Raw genomic sequence first — 13,755 nt, 5'->3', positions numbered from 1 at the left:
GCATCTCGATGCTCTAGCCTGTGGTGACAGCAAGACTAATGTATTCATGGCGCTGCCACGGTGAGAGGCATACTTTACCTTTGCTTAATTGAGGGGAAACTCCCCTGACACCTGCTTAGCGCAGCACTCGGCTTGCAGAGCGGCCAAACTCAACCCTAGAAGCCGAGGCCACTGAACCCTGACAGAGAAATAACACAACCCGAGACCACCCAGGGACTGCCACGGGGAGAAATGATTTAATAATGTTGATGAAATATTACACCACCCCTTCCTCCACTGTCTCCCTCGCGTTACTTCTTACCTGGGGAAGGAGACGGCTCTGACTCTGTGCCTGAAGGTGTATTTAGATGGGGCTGTTAAATATTTCATACCCATAAGACAGAGACTCAGTGAAAGAAGAAGAAGCAAAAATGGAAGCAAGAAGGGCAAAAAAATCTGTGCATAGGGTTTTGACATGGTTTGTTCAGGGAGGTTATGGAGTGTAGTCAAGGGCAGTCAGGGCAGGGATGTAATTGGCTGAGACCAGAATATAGCAGTGGTGTTTGCGTGCGTGTGTGTGTGTGTCTAGCAGTGGCTGAAAAGTGTAAGGCCAAGTATATCGCTCAAGCCAGACTGCATTGCTTTCAGGGTGTTGATATGCTGCCATCACCTTGCACTGGAGTGACTGTTGATCTCAAGTATAACAGACATAGTATATTATTTTCTTTGGGCTCCGGTGCCAAAGCACCCCCTGCCTTCGCAGCGATACAGGCAAAGTCCCATCTGAGACTCGGCGTGTCAGCTTGACTGAGCTCCTGCCTCGTTTTTTAATTGTCCCATGCCCAAGGGGCTGCTGGGAGCTAGCGGGCGGGGCTCAACATTTCCTCCAGGGGGATGAGGAGAAGTGGGTGACAGAACACTTGCGATGTCAGGTGGAGGTGTGGAGAAAAGAGATGGAGAGGGGCCTGACAAGTAAACCGCAGGGAGCCGAGTATAGTGGGAAGCCAGTCACTCAGATGGGAGAGGAGAGCTTTATGTAAGAAGAAAGCACACAGGGGGTGTCCATACCCCCCGCTCCAGCACTCAAGCACCACTGCACTCACCGATATTATGCGTCTGTTATTGGCTTGTCTATTTGCAGACACTGCTAGTAGAAATGTATGCATAGGGCACAATGTGGTTGAATAGCAATTGTTATGTAGTTTGACTGATCGTGGCCTCTGTCTTTTTTTTACTCAGAGAAAGTGTTGTCATTTCAGGACAGAGTGAAAGTGTGTTACTTTCCCTTTGGCAAGTCAATTTATGATATTTAGTTGTTTGTATGATTTTATATTTATAGTTACGAGAACCATTGCCACTGAAGGATATGTCTTTTGGAAGTTTATTAAGAGGCCAAGCTTGCGGAGTGCAGTAAACTCTCAGCAGGGCCAGTATGGCAGCTAACAGCTAGTTGGCTACCATTGTTAGCATAGCCATGTTCTGAAAAAGGAGAAAAAATGAGTGTCCTCACCCAGGAGTCTCTGATTACATTGCTTCTGATCGTAACTTGAGTTATCTGGCTCCAGTTTGACAGTGGGCGCGTTGCATCCACACGCTTCTGCATTAACATGAACTCTGGATGGTCCACTAGAACAAAGAACAGAGAAGCTCCATCATGTCGTCATTTTGTTGTCAGGGCTGCGTTACTCCATCCTCTCTTTACATAGAGAATAGCAGTTGGCTGCTGTATTCATGTATAAAACCTAAAGTATTTAACCTTTGAGTCAGAGTCTGCTCCCTTCCTGGTCTTGTTTTAATCTGGTTCAGCCTGATGGAGTGGATTAAAGATGCAATGATCAAATAAATAAAATGCACACTTTTAATAATGTAGTATTCATGTAAGTAAGTTTTTTGCTAAAATGTGAAATATTATAGCTCCTTAAATGTGAGAGTTTTTTGCTGTTCTTTATCTAAATTTGTTAACTGTATATGGTTAATAAAAAACATATCACCTCAGGCTCCATGTAATAGCGATGAGCATTGTTTCATAAATAATTGATTAATTGAGAAATTAATCAGCACTTTAATCATTAATGAAAATGACTTGTACTTATATCACTAGATGTGATTGTGTTATCGACTCCATTTAGATGGTACAGAGCAAAATATCACACCTGAGCTAATTATTCATTATATTAGCTGTCTATTTGGGCCACCAATCCCTGTTTATATAACATATATACGGTATAGATGAATTAAGCCTCCACAATATAATGCAGTACCAGTTTCCTTCCAGTTTTCAGCCTCCACCATTTGTACAGATTCTGCAACAACACTGTGCTTTGTAATCTATATCCTGCAGCTATTAAAAGAGATGTTGGAGCCTGTTTTATCAAGCAGTCAGATTGCTGCAAAATACTGAAGTATCCAATCTCCGACTGTGAGTCATCATTCATCATCAACTCTAACAGGCTGTTGAATCAGGCGATTGTGTTTTGTATTTAGGTTAAGGTATTTTGACATGCTCTTTTATTATTCGGAATATTGTCTCTTTTGGGTAAATTATTGAGCAATTGCACCTCTTGGAAACATCATCATTGAGCAGTTGAGTTCTTTTCAGCGTCTGGACAATAACAGAGCTGTTCAGGGCTGCTGGAATAATATGTTTTGCAGCCAAGAGGAAGTTACATCGTGGTTTGGGGTCTTGCTCTTCCTGGTTTGCTGGCACAGAGACGTCATCTAGCAAGTCATGCCGGGGTCAGAGGCTCTGAAAATAGCCCAAAGGGATTGAGGCTGCACTGATAGCATACCTGCTGTTACCCGGTAGATGTTATCCAACTGCCAGCCAGCACAGCCTTCCTCCCCAGCAGCTGGGCTCTGCTTTGGAGTGTTCTGCAATACCTCACACAAAGATGAAGTGGGGCCATTATACCTCCGGCTCTGTAACCCTCCCTGCAGGCACACAGACACACACTCAGGCTTACTTATACCACAAACGTACATGCGCCTATCTGCAGCCATGCAAGTCATCTATGCCACTATAGGTCTGTATATGTTTGTCTTTGTGGGCACAGATCGTCACACACATACCATTTATGCAACCTCCCACACACATCAAACCAAATGGGGCTGTCATCACAAAAGGCTTCATAGAAGCAGCACAGGGAGGCTGGCTTTTTGCGAAGGGTCATAGTTGACTGCAAATTACAGCTTGTGGACAGCCAAGGCCAGTGATGGATTTCAATGCACCCAGTGTTTACCCACACACCTGCACTCCCTTGGATGGGAGAGACGGCAGCACAGACGAGAGCACACAGCCTTTTTTTAAACACCTTAAGGAACTCTCCCTCTTCTCTCCCTGCTCTCTCCCTGCACGAGGAATAGATGAGGTGGTGCCATTAAGTGAATTTGCTGTTATTTCCCCAGGCTCTTAGCTGAAGATGTCAAACCTCAGCCAATGAAGCAGCCAAGGATGAATGTCTACTCACTCAGAGGCAAACACACACGCACCACACTCTCTGCCACGCACATGATCAGCTTTCATGCTCCTGTGTAATTTATCAAATTGCTTGGGCATGTGATGAATGGGCCCAGATCTCAAAAAGAACAAAAAGCATTAGGTTTGCATTAGGTCGCTGTTGTGCCCATGTACCAGCTTAGAATTTAATTACAGTAAATGGTAAACACGGTATTCATATTTTCTAAAACAATAATTCAGTAGGCCTAATTGCTCTGTAGTTTCACAGACTGCACTTGAGCAATTACACAAGTGGAATTGGCTTGTTAAGACCAAAGATGTTCAATCTCATTACTGACTATATACTGCAGATACTCTTGGTGTGTGGAATGAGCACTATGTTTAATATTCTCTACGTTTCTTCCCACAAATGACTGCGCTCGTACATCCCAACTGTAGGAGAGGCTGCCTCTCTCCTGGTGGGTCGTCACAGTTGCCCATTGTATTACACACGGCCTCTCAGTCACACAGCACCCCCTCTCTTTTCATTCTCTCCCTCCCCATCCGTCGCTTCCTAAATCATTTCTTTACATGTGTGTGGGTGCCCCCTCTCGCTGTGAATCTGATACTTCATAACAGCAGGAGGAAATTGAGCTGACCTTGAGGCTGCAGAGCTCCTTTATAATGCTGATGTATGGGGCTGTGGGCGCAGGCAGGGCTGTAAGTGAGAGGCATGTTTTTATTTGCTGGGGAGCAGGGCCCAGTGTCAGGACACATAACAAGGTTCATTTCTCGCCCACTCAAGCTATAGCTAGTATGCAGGCGGGGCTTTGTGTCAAGCATCCAAGTCATCTAGTCATGATTTACGTGCATTAGCCTTTTGTATACCGGAATAAGTTGCATGATTCTATGCAAAGGATGATGATAGGGCATAGCCACAGACGGGGTTAACCCAGTAGATGGAGCAGAGTGACTAAAATGTGATTTAGATGATGCTGCATTGCAAAAGTGTTACTGTTTGCAAGGTCCTTAGCTCAAGGTTGTATCTGACATGAATTCATATGGGATTGTTTCTGACAGGGCTGTCATTTCAAATGACACAGTCTCTTTGACAACCTTATATCACCCCGGCTGTTATTGGTGTCATTATTTGTTCAGTTTAGATGGTCCACTTTCTGCTGCTCAGCAGCTCTCGGCTCATCAGAGCAATCAGCTGCCTCCGAACACAATCAGGCTGCTCTCAAATTACACTCATGATTGAGACCTAGTTGGTGGCAGGAAAAGACGAGGGGGCTTGTGATTCTATAATAAATGCTGTTGAGAAGATTGACATAATAAATTACTATCTGTAAAATATAATGCAATGTAATGCAATAACCTGGCAATAAATAGCCCCTTTGTGATTTGGAAGATGTATTTTTACAAGTGTTTATTCAACTCTGTTGCAATTCTGAATTCTCTTGTTTTGTTATATTGGTGGTTTTTGCCAGCTGTGTTATTTTGACCACTTACAACAACAAGTAACTTAAACATCTTAAAGACAACTTTCATTGTCTATTAATCTACTGCTTAATTTCTTAACTGATCATTTTATTCTCAGCTTTCATAAGATTGAACTGCGAAAAATACCCCTGTATGGCCATTATGGGTGTTTACAATTATCCTAATAATATTGTTTGCTAGAATAGCGTTATACCAAAAGAATAAGAAAAACCATAAAATCCTTTAGAAGCTTAAGTCAGTATTTCTCTTTCAATTGTTACTTTAATAAGAAAACGTTATCACTCAATTTTGAAAAATCTTTCAAATGAATGTTATGTTAATTAGCTCATGTCTAAATAAAAAAATTGATAGAGCATTAAATTAAACATTAAGCTCTACAGTGTTTTTTTGCATGGTATGTATTGCAGTTAGTAAAAGTGATATTGTATCCACCCCTCTTTTTTTTTATAATCTCACTCTGAATATATTTTTACCTACACTTGTGTTTAGATGTTTGGAAGTGCTTTGTTCGATTTATGTTGTCCCAATAATTCTGGTAATGCAAAGTCAAAGTGATATTGTCACAAGTTAAGCTGCTCATTTAATTTGACCTCTATGGGCTGCACTGTAGATAAGACCTCTGTCTACAGCTGATGATTAAAATATCATCGTAAATAAGCCTTTAACTCTTCGCCTCTATTGTCCTATATCGTGCTATCCTAATACAACATAAACACCAACCTGCCTTTGAATTCAACGTAGGTTAGAACACATCCTCTTGAACGGACACTCGAAGGCTAACTGCAGCTAACATTTTTAGTTAGTGTTAATTAGGATTGTTTAATTTTAATCAAGCCCTAATTTGGAGCTATGTCTGTAACCTTTATTGATGTAGTTGACTCTAAGGTATGGGAAGGAAGCTCATGAGCTCTGCCAATTGGGCTCACTTTTCATCAACACAGATCCACTTACCCAACCCCATGTCTGGATGCTGAACTCTGAAAACAGGCCAGGGCCCTTTTCATTCACACCAAACCGACAACACATTGTGCACAAAGTATGTTTTAGTAGCACTAGAATAATCAATTGATCCAAATGTTGTTGTTCCATTGATCTTGGCACACCCTGGGTCCAGACTATTACATATCAATAGCAACCCATGGCCTATTACGGCACAGGAAATGTTAGTAAAACAAACCCAAGCCTTGCGTAGAAATATTTGCACTGCCAAGTGCTGGGGAGAGTTCAAAATCGGTTTTGCAAATGCCTCGCTGTCACCCTGTCCTCCCAAACTCACCTCAGTAACAGTAGCATGGTAGAGAAGCAGACAAGGCTGCTAGTGCTGCTGACTGGCATTCTGTATGTTGATGAATGTGCAGGCCCGACGGCTCAATGTGCTTACCTAATAGGAGCTGCTCTACTGTCACACTCTGTTTCTCCGTCTCTCTTTCTCTTACTCACCTCACTCATGTATTTTTTCTGAGGTAGTAAGGAGAGTGTTCCACTTGGCTACATACTGCAGGCTCCACACTCTGTTTCTTAAAGGTTAATGGAGCTGGCTCACAATGCACACTAATCACAAGGTAATCGAATTTGTTTGGCGTTAAAGGTGCTGCATGTCAGCCTTGATGACCAGTGTAGCCATTTTGGATGAATGGGTCAGATTGCTGCTGGTTCCCAAATATGTTTGCAGGGTTAAATCGGGATGAAAGTTGTGCTTTTTGCTTTCATAAGAGTCCCTCCAGGTAGGGCTGATTGGAAAAATGTGTCAACCTAGCCTGACGACGTGGCTGTGACTCTATTCCAGCCAAATGAGCGCGGCGCTACTCTCATTATCATTGACTCTTCGGATTGTCTGTCAAAACATGGATGGAATAAGTTCTGGTCTTATATTTCTATCGAGTTATTTCGCTACAATTATCTTTCTCCTTTTACGACCCAGCTCTACCTCAAGGATTTACACCAGTCCTCATGAATTCTGCTTGACCTTGAAAAATGGTTTATTTCTGAGCCTGTCAAGCTTGTCTTAGTTTCTCTGTTGTGACAAGTTGGAGACTGAACTAAACATCTTTTACCAGTGTCTTCTCCTGTAAACCCTGTTTAGATCATTTCTCATAACACACTAGGCACTGGCCTCGTTGAATGTTAAAATCATGAAGATGCAAAACAAAGGCTTCTTTCTTTTGTCGTGTTGTGCTGAGAAAGTGTTTTGTAGTTGTCAGCATGAGCCTAGTGGACATTTAGAGACACTGACTGATGATCATGAAAACAAAAGCTTGTCCGAGGGGGATTTTATTACGCGTGAGTGCATGCATATTCAGATTTTAAAGACTTGAGAACAGGCAGCTAAAGACAGAAAGGCCAGTTTGTCTTTGTCATCATCCACATTACCCCACAGTGCTCACATATAATAACACTCTACTCTAAAGAAGTGGGCGTGATCGCATGAGCACACATGCTAAAATATAGGAATGGACATTTCTAGGCCTGTCGAGCTTGTCTTGGTTTGTCTGTTGAGACTAGTGGGAGAGACTGAATGGATCAGCAGTTTATAAAAGCAATGATGCTACATGCCTTGTGCTATTTGGTTACAGCCTCTAGGCGGAGATATGAGTATTAAAATGGAGATATGTAAGTCACACACTGATTTTAGAGTTTTTTTAAACTGGGACAGATGAGTCCCTGTATGTGTGAGCGCTTGATGGCCACATTGTCTATCACTGTGAAAATCCCAGGAGGTGAAAGCAGAATCAATGTGAGCTATTCGGACATGAATTTAATCCTCAGCTTTAGTGCCATTTACTCTGTGGTTATGGCTCTTATGCTGTCAAGCAGACGTCCCTGCTCAGCCACCCAGGTTAGGCTGCACCTGGTAACAGCATTGAGCCCTGGCATTAGGGTGGCCCACTGCTCGTTTCATCTTGTCCTCAGGTGGCAACTATTGTATGGAAACATGCATTATAGCGTCACTAAAAGAAAATCAATCCCACATTTGAAATAAACATCCACAACCTTAACATCTTTGTGTGTAATGTTAATATTCTTGCATATCTGGATGGTCGTTGTGTGTATTTGTGCTGCTTTATTTCCCCTCGAGGTGTCAGACAACAGTTTACACTACTGGCTGTGCTGATGAACAGTGCTGCGATTGCCTGGAGAGGAATACTTAGATTTTATTCACTGCACACCTGTGTTGTTTCAAATTCAAAACCAAACGGACCATTTCGCCTCAAAATGCGAGACGAACTCAGGAGGTGTACTGCATCAGAAGCAGAGGAAGGAATAATACACGCTTTCTTTTCGTACGTCTGGTACATATCTTGGGAGATTGCCTTGTTTTGTACGATCGTTGCTGGTAAATAGACCATTTGTTAAGAACCCAGCCACACCCTCCTCAGAAGAAAAAGACAAATCATACACATACTCATCCAACAACAGCAACCTACATATTCATCAGTTCATCCCATCTTGCTCTCATCCTCAAAATATTCGGTTCCACATTTAATGATATACAACAAATTAATAATGTAATATATATATATTATTCCAAACCATCTGGGAACATTTTACAAAACCATCATCATTATTTTGATTTGTTGATAAGTTTTATTCAGCACAAAAGTGGCTAGGTTTCAAGAAGAGAAATATTAATGAGTTATTTCTCTATATTAAGATATCCAACCAACAACTAATTACATTTTTCCACCTCATACAGAATGAATACGCACACGCACGCACACACACACACACACACACACACACACACACACACACACATACACACGGATGCACGCACATTCCCAGTGTGTGCAGCATTAACATCTGAACATAGAAATTTAGCAGATTGGGTGTGTATTTGTGTGAATGTGTGTGTTGCGTTTCTGGGTGTTAAAGAGAGTAAAATGCAGGGAATCTCTGAGTGTGCGGATGCTGAATGTGAAATGTCAATGTTATTGAACAGGTGCTGCGAGGCAGAGCTGTGATGTTTTTATTTCCAAGCTCTTGTCGAGCGAGGAAGAGAAGAGAGGGCTCATGGGATAATGGGGGAGGTTTCGGGGGTGGGGGACTGTGTGCGAGTGCGTTTCTTTGTGTATATGCATGTGTGTGTTTTACAGTGTGTGTAGCAGGTATCAGTGCCTGACTCCGTGTGTATCCATAGAGGTTTACTGAGAAGAGGGAAATGAATACTGGCTTTCGAATAAACGCTCACGATCTCCTCAGTGAAAATGTTAACTGCACTGTGAATGGGATTTTATTTTTCCGTGCCCCTTCCTGTCTTTCAGTGGCTACATTCACCATGTGTTCCGCATGATGCCAAATATGGCAGCCGTCTTCACCCATGTATACACCTTTACTGTCAAGCTGTTATCACCTTGTTTGTTCCATTTACACATCATTCATGTTTTTTTCCCTTCTCCTCTGTGTGTGTCTGTTTTCCCCCCGTTCAGTTTTTCTCTTGCAGACTGTCGTGTCAATGCTTGTTGAGAAGCAGTGTGGCAGTGAACTAGGAGGTGAATGCAGTCAAGGTTAGTCAAAATGTTTTGCGACACTGTAGCATTGTTTAACGCAGCATTCTCCTCTGTCCTCTGCCCCCTTCTCCTCCCCCGAAGTGTTTCTAATCCTTCACCACCTAGTGGCCCAGCCTGAATATTATGCAAATAAAATCATATTGCCGTTGTTTTGCAAATAATAATAATACAGTTGTCTTATGAGTCTGTACCAAACGAACATTTTCCCCACAAATGGAAAAATGCAACATCACATTTGTATGTGATTGGTATGTTTTGATATGTTATATTTTATACAAAAAAGCTTCTGTAGATATTGCACTGGGCCATTTCCTGATTTCCATTGTTTAGCCCTTTTTGCCTCCATCATCATCCTCGCCCCACGTTGAGCTTTGTCTTCTCCACCGCACTCGTCCTTTTCCTCCACTTCACTCCTGCTACTTTCTCTCCAGCTGGAAAGTGGAGGTTCAAGCCTGTCAGTGCTAATTCATCCCTCATCTGCTAACTCGTGCTAACCCACTCTCGTGTTTGTGTCCCAATGCATTTCATTCTATATTTTATAGCATTGCTTACTTATATGCAGGCCATTCTCCTTCCTTTGCAGAATGTGCTATATTTTTGAAATGCCACCGTTTCAGTCTACCAAACTACCATTCGTTTTTTGTTGCTGTTTTACTAGTGACTCTACATTGGATTTTAATCCCCAATTTTGAATGGGGTAAAATTACACCAATTTTTTAAAAAGTGGTACGTGAAGCAGCGGCAAAATCATTCACGATACAGAGGGTGGTGCAGTTCAAAGCTTACTAGCAGGTCACTAATGAGTTTGGTAATTGGCTTGCTTTGGCCTCCGCGCATCCCTGCCCTCCCGCTGCTGATGTGTGCAGGAACAGAGAGCTACAGCTTGCACTCCCTCCCTTACTCCCATCTTTATTCCCCTCGCTCGACCCATCCATCTTTCCCTCCACCCATCCCTCCTCCACGAGCTGACTTACGGAGCTAATGCTGCATCAAGCCGCCGCTGTCTATTCCCTTCTTTTCTTATTGTGAAGAGAGCTACCATGCTGCATGTTAGATTTCCACTCGGCAAAATATTGAATATCACAAGTGTTACTCTATCTCTAATGCCCTCAGCGTCTCCCACTTGTTTGCTATCGCTTACACACACTCACTTTCTACCACACACCGACACACATATCTACTATATGTTAGATGCCTCATGCATTATGCAGAATATGTGCATCCAAACAAGCAATTTGCAGAATTTCCAGTTCACCACTTCTGAGTAGTAATTCTCTGTGTCCACGACAGCATAATGAGAAGCAGCAGAGTTCCATGCTCAGTTGATTCATAAGCCCAAACAATAATGACAAAGAGCAGCAGGCTTGCCATGTAATCATAAATGACACTTAACATATCACTCTCAGATTTCATCACATTATCTCCTCACCAGAGACATCAAACGGGGCAGCAATTCTTTGTGTCTCATTGCTGTTGTAATAATGTTTAATAGGCAAACATTGCAGCATCTCATCTGGTGTAAATCTCTTTAACTTGCATATTAAATTCTAGTGGTAATAGTTTGGGGAAAAAATCAAAAAGGACCTCCATGGTTTTGTTGCAATTGAGAGGGTTTTAGTCGGGGTTCTTTATTGCTTTGTTTGTTTACGAAAACGCAGTTGCCTGTGGGGATCTGCACTAGTGAGGATGACCTAATATATATTCTGGCTAATGAGCGAGCTTCCCACCTTCTTGCCTATCTCCATTAATTTCCATTTTGTACCTTTAAAAAGCCATAAATAAAAACTGCATGCATTATTAAATGTGGCTGTCTACAGATTCGAGAATGTTTGCCAAGCTTTTCATCTACTCTCACAGTGGAGCGGGCGATTCTGAACGCTGCAGGGGTTGTAAGGCCAAAGCACGGCTAAGTGGCTCCTCTTGACCTCAGCACTGATCTCCAAACTTGTCTGCTCCGACTGCACACCGACCGGTTTTCTACCCGTTCGCTCCCTCATCTCGTAACGCCGCCTCAACGCCCTGTCTGTGTGCTGTCTCTCTGAATAACTTGATTTTTTTCCGCCACACCCAGTGCTGACACGCTGACCGTGCACTGGCCTTTGAGATTACTTTTCTCTGCTGCTATTCATAAAAAGGAAGAGGTGAAAAAATCCAAAACGCGTAAAGGATTAGCTTGAATGTTTGGGGATTCTTGCTCCTCTGACCTACAATGGATGTGCTTATTCTAGTTATCGCTGTCTATCTGTAAACTAGATGGCTGAATCATTAGCTTACACACTCAGAGCAGCCATGTGAGACCAGAGAAGAATAATTGATTTCTGAATAAGCATCGGTACTGGAGGGGGTGAAAACATAGACAAGGCTTTGTGGGCCATTGCGCCATATTGAGCATTGTAATACGCATGTCATGAATTATCGTGTGTGGAGTTGATTTTTTTTGTTTTACACAAATTGAGCCTCAGTTTCCCCACCCCCCTCTTTTAGCACAGCAACAGCACAAAGCTGCAATGCTGCTCATTGTCCATAGGGTGGCAGTGTATGGAGGTGAGACAGGCATGTGCTCTGTGTGAAATGGAGCAGTCACTGGCTTTCTGATCACAATCAGCCTGGAGACAGTAACCACACAGGAATCACACACCCCAACCGCCACTCTGTCTTGCTTTCAGGATCATGGACCCCGTGTTATGCTTTAAAGGCTGCTGATCATTTTTAAACACAGCTTCACTTTGCTTAAAGAGGATTTTCTCTAACTGGAACCAGAACTGAGCACGAGACACGAGCACTGTTTGTTTATCTTGCTGTGTCTTTGTTCACAAAAGGATTTGCCTGAAACGTAAACTTCCTCCTTTGTACCACAGCGTGCACTCTGTCTCTTCGTGGCCCTCCTTGAAATACAGCCTCATTCCTGAGAGGCTGTTCTCAGTGCAGCCACGGCAGCCTCAACCGGTCTTTTATTCAGATGAATGAGGCCCTGTTTTGCTTGGAGAATCAGACAGACACAGACGGTCCACGTGAGAGCTTGAAGAATGTGGAAAAATCGGGGGTTTAGTGAAAATAGCATCGAGGGTATTACTCAAGTGCCAGAGCTGCACGATTCTGGATCAAATAAGATTCACAGTTTTCCTTCTCGGAAATGTACTTTCTCTCATAAATGTTTATTTCATTCATTTACCTGCTACAGAATAAAATGCAAAATCCCAAAACATCACGGTTCCTGTTATAGATCTACTGCACGTTTCTATTTTAACTTATTTGCAACAGCTTCATGAATCCAAATGAACAGTCAAAACAATCACAATCCGTTTCTTATTGTTTCCTTTGAGCACATATTTTTGTCAGTATTGGCCATTATAAAATTAGTTGAGTAGGAATGCAATACATCTTAGGGTAGGAACATTAGACAGTCAGAAAAAACACATTATACAATATGCCATTAAACCTATTTATTTGACTATTTTATATTTTCTGTTCCCTACGTAAAAAACGGCTTAAATTAACGTTGCAAATTGTTATAATCTCTATATGAATTACAAAAATGCCTGAGTAAAACACATCCGCCAATTATTAACTCAGCTGCATGTTACTCCAGTGATGAAATAAATCCAGGCCATATCCATTTTAAGAATGAAGTTTTATTCAAAATAAGGGTATCAATAAATCTACACTCACTTGCCGATTTATTAGGTACACCTAAATAAAACTAATGGAATACAACACAACAACCCTGTCATAAATCCTCCCTCTATGAGGAATGCGATGTTCAGATTTTATTGAATTTTTAAGAGGGTGTGGATTTATTTTAATGGCCGTTTTTGGAGGCTGTAATGTGCTGTGCTGAACTGAATTGTATTGAGATGCATTCCAAATATTTTGTCAATCTTATTTCATATAAATGGGGTCAGGAAATATACACCCAATACAGTTCAACAGCACCACAAATGACAGTGACATCAAATCAAAACCTCTTTCGAACAGATTTAAGAAACTGAACCTTATATTCCTCACGAAGGAAGCATTTATTGAAAGATTTTTGTATTATACACCATTAGTTTATCCATTATTAATATTATTATCGTTATTAAAGCAGTGGTGATTGAATGCAATGTTGAATTCATGAGATAAGACACACAGCTTGAACAAGCACCATGCCAGTTCTTTATGAAGCGGCTTGACGCTTTTGACGCTTTTGACGCTTTTGCTCGTATTTATCAGGTTCTGCTGTGTTTTATATTTCATGAGGATAAAAATGCTGTTCTTCTTCTCTCTAACATTTGATCCATTTGAAACCAGGTGGGAGCCGTCTCCGTCTGGAAAAGGGTTTACTTAGAT

At 42.0% G+C, this 13,755-nt stretch overlaps 1 protein-coding gene across 2 annotated transcripts in view; it reads left to right on the top strand.

Annotated features, from left to right (window-relative positions):
- Positions 1-13,755, top strand: part of rerea (arginine-glutamic acid dipeptide (RE) repeats a) — a 121,407-nt gene that overhangs the window by 16,147 nt on the left and 91,505 nt on the right. For both annotated transcript variants that reach the window (XM_062391790.1, XM_062391789.1), the window contains exon 2: positions 9,346-9,423. The gene's annotated coding sequence lies outside the window, so the exon portion shown is untranslated. The remainder of the gene's footprint in view (positions 1-9,345; positions 9,424-13,755) is intronic.

The sequence above is a fragment of the Platichthys flesus genome, chromosome 7 (assembly GCF_949316205.1).
Source record: "Platichthys flesus chromosome 7, fPlaFle2.1, whole genome shotgun sequence".
NCBI classification, from domain to species: Eukaryota; Metazoa; Chordata; class Actinopteri; order Pleuronectiformes; family Pleuronectidae; genus Platichthys; species Platichthys flesus.
Note: the sequence above shows the minus strand (reverse complement) of the source record. Positions and strands in the feature narration are given on the sequence as shown.